Source organism: Palaemon carinicauda, chromosome 29 (assembly GCF_036898095.1).
Source record: "Palaemon carinicauda isolate YSFRI2023 chromosome 29, ASM3689809v2, whole genome shotgun sequence".
Taxonomy (NCBI): domain Eukaryota; kingdom Metazoa; phylum Arthropoda; class Malacostraca; order Decapoda; family Palaemonidae; genus Palaemon; species Palaemon carinicauda.
The window spans coordinates 14,826,898-14,831,897 of NC_090753.1; positions in this window are offsets into that span (position 1 = coordinate 14,826,898).

The following is a 5,000-nucleotide window of genomic DNA, read 5'->3' on the forward strand; positions in this document are numbered from 1 at the left end:
TAGTAATGCTATACATGGCAAATAGGGCACCTTACTCTTAAGAGCCACATTGTAGGCTGGTCTTTTGGCATAAGATATGCAGGTTTTAGGCGATCAATGGAGACCCAGTCCTCTTTGCTACGAGGGTTGTTGAGGAAAACCTTCAGCGTACCACAGATCACATGGAAATGCACTGTGTAAGACGGCGTTAGCAGTGGCCTGTTAGTGTCACATTGCAGGAAAACGTGCATTGCTAAGTGTAGATTCGTCGATATGTGTTGCTTAGCTGAGGGTTTGTAAGTCTGGCAGCATTGACCAAATATTCCTAAAACGTAACTTAGCCACTAAAGATTATTAGAGGAGGTTGCAGACAAAACAAATTCGTCTGGGACGGCCAACGTGTCATCATACACCACTTCAGGTACCGAGATATCCACGGCAGTTTTAGGAGGGGCCCTTAAATCAAGGAGGACCAAGGGAAGCTGGGTAAACCAGTCGGAGTTCTTCCAGTGGGACATCAAAGCTGTTTTGAGGATACTATTAAGAGGTTCAGCCTTTCCGTTGGCATCAGGGTTGTAGGCACTTCTCTGATGCAGGACGATTCCCAGGAGATTCGCTAATAATATCCACAATTTAGAGAGAAAGTGGTACCTTTGTCAGAAGTAATATCCTCAGATATACCAAATCTCACTATCCACCCTAAGAGTAAACAGATGTACATGAGCCGGAAGTTTCTTCAGGCCGCTAAGTGGAGAGGTCAGGGGACCTACTTTGTTGACGCGAATGTGGAAAAATTGACGTTGAGGATGAGGAAAGGTGCCCACTTCTGAATCCGTGTGTTAATGTACTTTTAAAGCTTAGCATTGAGTACAGACACAGACCCAATACTTAGCATCCTTATAAATGCCATGCCAAATGAAGTTCATCTTCAGTAGCTGTGCAGTATATTGGCGTGAGGGAGGTGAAAGGCCATAAATTAAATCAAACACCAGCCGGTATATAAGAGAGGATATCCATGGTCTAGGTCTAATAATACTTACGTCACAGAAGAGGATGGAATTGGAGTCGTCTGGTGAGACGTCTGCACAAGAAAGTATATGCAGGATACCCTCCATGCTTGTTACTCTGGATCTTTTTGTTGGGATTCTGTCAAGGAGTTTTTATCAAATCCTAAGTGAATGCCAGCCAATGGGTTTCTTGATAGGCCATCTTTTACAGGGTTAATTTTCCCAGGAACGTGTTAAATGGTGCAATTAAATTCATCCATGGCAGAGAGATGTTGGTATTGACGGCCAGACTAGGCATCAATCTGGGAAGTGAAGGCTTGCACCAGAGGCATGTGGTCCGTGTGAATGCCAAAGGGAGGACCTTCCAAAATGTGGTAAAAGTGGTGGACAGCCAAGTGCATCACCTGTAATTCACGATTTTCAGGAAGAGTAGATGGATTCCACCTTGGGCAGTCTAGAACTGAAGAATGCCAACGGGTGGAGCAAGCTGTTGATCACCTGCTAGAGTATTGCACCAATAGCAAGGTCACTGGCATCGGTGGAGCGAAGGAGATATACATGTGACGCAGGAAATGTGATACCAGCTGTAGTTGATATGGCATGCTTTGCTTTGTAGAAGGCCACTTCTTGAAGAGGACCCCACTTCATGTCTTTTTTCTTGTCCTTAAGGCAGGCATAGAAGGGGGCAAGAGTGGTTGCGATGGCTGGCAGGAAATGGCAATATTAGTTGATCATGCCAAGAATTCTTGCATAGCTTTGACGGTCGAGGAGAGAGGGAAATTCTGAATGGCTGCTACCTTATCCTAAAGATGCTAGACTCATTCAGTAATGATGCCCTAAGAACAATTTTTTGTTCACGCCAGAAGTACACTTGCATACCTTATTACAAGGTTTTTCTGATGTAGGTGGTCGAGCACGATGCATACATGACGTAGGGGTTCTTCTTATGCCATCCATGTAACATACATAGAAGGTAGATCCCCTAAGATGACGTCCATGAGGCATTAAAAAACGACTCAAGAATTATGAAGGCCAAAATTGGCGTATTTGAAGGTGTATGTACCAAGGAGGTTGGTGATGGCATTCTTCGGGATGTCGTCTGGGTTCATGGGCACCTGATAATACCCCTTCAAAAGTTTGAGCGTGGAGAAAACCTTTACTTTGTGCAAGCTAGAGGTCATGTCAGCGATATTTGTGAGGGGATAGTGATCCAGTTCGGTATGCATGTTCAGGAGTCTATAATCCCTACACGGACGCATGGAGCCATCTACCTTCAGGACGATATGTAAGAGTGAAGCCCATGGGCTTGAGGCCTTTTGGTAAATGGCGATTTCTTTCATTTTAGCAAACGTTTTTTCATTGGCTGTCAAACAATCCAGTGCCAGATGCCGGATTCTGACGAAAAACTGAGGGATAAATACCTTGTCTGGCAGGAACCATGGGCATTTGGTAAAGTTCTAGAGGGAAGGACGTGATTAAATGGGCATAGGCATCCATGGGTCTGCTCATTTGGAGAGCAAATTCGGAGAGGCTGGTAAAAGAGGTGTCAAGGATTACGAATCTAAGTCCACAAAGCGTCGGTGAGCAATATCAACAATGATGAGGAAATATGAGAGGAAATCCGCACTGAGGATCGACAATAGGATGTCTCCAACGAGAAACTTCCAATCAGATTTGGCCCTTCCAAACTATTATGTAAGGGTTTCATAAGCATGGGTGGGTATCGAAGATCCGTTGGCATATACCAGGCTGTAGACTTAAACCGACTACATTGTTTTCTGGAGATTAGCCTTGGCGGAAGAGAACGGCAGGCACCAATGTCCACCAAAAATCGTATGCCCTTACCTGCATCAAGTAAAAAAAAAGATTAGTGATAGGGAGGGCTAGTGCCACAAGTAATGACCTACTTACACGTTTTTAGCCACTGACAATCGTCCGCACATTTCTTCTCAGCCGACCCAAATCTGGAGTGGTTGTAGCATATATGTTGCTGATGGACGCCAGTAAGTGGGTGGGAAGGTTATTGAGGCGTAAAAGGGGTTGGTATATGTTGGCGGTGTGCAACTTGGTCAATGCTCTAGCAGGTCACCGGGTGGGTGTCTGTGTCCTTGTGCATTAACCCATTAAAATCTATCATAGGTTTTATGGGAAACTTTAAAAAATCCTATTAGTATGTTATTATATTGGTAAATACAAGACTTTTTTACTCGTGTTTATTTTTCAAAAAATGTCTAAGTTAGCGAAATAATTGCAAGCAGTAAAGTATCCCATATGGGTACCTTGGGCGAGTTTAAGCAGACCATGCCTTGCTCATGAACCTAACATCTCAAAATCCTCACTATTATTCCTAGAAATAGTGTCAAAAATATTCAAAAATGTCTAAAAAAAGCACTAAAAAAAATTGTTAGGTGTCATACTCTATTAGCTGGTTTAACAATTATGGTCCAAAAGGTCCCATGTGGGTTGAGCGTGGTCCGTCTAAACTCGACTGAATTATCCCGCATGGGATCTATACCTTTTTTATTAGTCACTATGACACCTCAGTAACAGTAAAGCACTTCAAATCCACAACAAAAGGTAAGGGTATCAGTAGGCTTCATTATCTCACATCCACTCTGTACTTACCATGTTCATAAAGGTTGTGGGGGGAGACGAATACGTGGAGGTAGCTGCGATAGGTCTTGACTCTTTTCTAACCAGAGCATGACTGAGGTATCTTTTAAACGGCCTACAGTCTTGATGAGAGGGGCAACCAGCTAATTCGAAGAACATAGAAGTGTAGCTCTGAGTTGCCAAGGAGTCAATTTCATACCCGCATAAACTTGTTCACCACGAATACCAAAAAGTATTTTTTAAAGATCCGGCTTGGGATATTTGGTCATTAAAGGATTAATTTCATCTTTAGTCGTTCAATAATTGTCCTCTTCATCAGGAGTGAAGGCGTTGATGGAGATCTTGAAGGTGGTGAAGTGGCTGTTCATAAGGGCATCGACTTAGGTCCTCAGGTCCTTCCTGGGTAAAATATTGACATAGGGGATGGCTGCACATACAGGTTTGGATAGGTGTCATACCCGACGGAGTAGAGCCATCTGCGTCCGTTGGCAGGCGAGCGATACAGCATTTGTATAAACACAAGCCGTACCAAGCAAGAATGGTAAAAAAAATTAAAACACAATGATTCAAGTACATACATGAATAGACAGGTTATCAGTGCGAGGGGAGAGTGATAAGGATAATGTACAAAAACAGAAATACCATTACAGTGTACAAGTATGTGTGATATATGTGTGGTCCATGACTCTCCCCCTTAAAAAGACACAAATGTGAGATGGGGGCCCCTGCTCTGTAGAGGCTCACTGTAGGCGGCTCATCATGCAAGAGATACGCATGTTTGAGGTGATCAATTGAGATCCAGGACATAGCAGTTAGGGGGAAGGGCGTCAGGAAGCTGGTCACTCTGGGGTCAGCAGTGTGCGAGTAAGCTGTTATGGGATGACTCAGAGACAGCGTAATTGCAACTGACTTTATTTCAACGTAGCAAGCGTATAAATGCACGCCGTTCCATACAAGAACGGCACAAAGATTCAAACACCATGATTCAAGTATGAACAGACATAGACAGGTCATCATTGTGCAGGTAAAGTGTTAACAACAATAAACAAAAACTGAAATGCCTATATGGTGTACAAGCGTGTGCGATACACGTGCGGTGCAGTCCCCAATGGTTGTTGAGAGAGCTGAAAAACTCGGTATATAGAGGGGTTGGTTTATGACAATGGTGAGTACTGCTCAAGGAGGTATGTTTTAAGGACGTTCTCACTATTCGTGAGTCCCCTTCTTCGCAAAGCCAATCAGAAAATTCTTCAAATGTGTCCTCAGGGAATGCCGCGAGGACATAGTCTGCTTCACTACTTGAGCGAGTTAGGTCCTTGATGCATAACTGTACTTTGGCACGCTGGATCCAGGCGAAAGCTTCTTCCCTGGCAAAGTGCAGCAGCTATTTTTTTGCGGCGT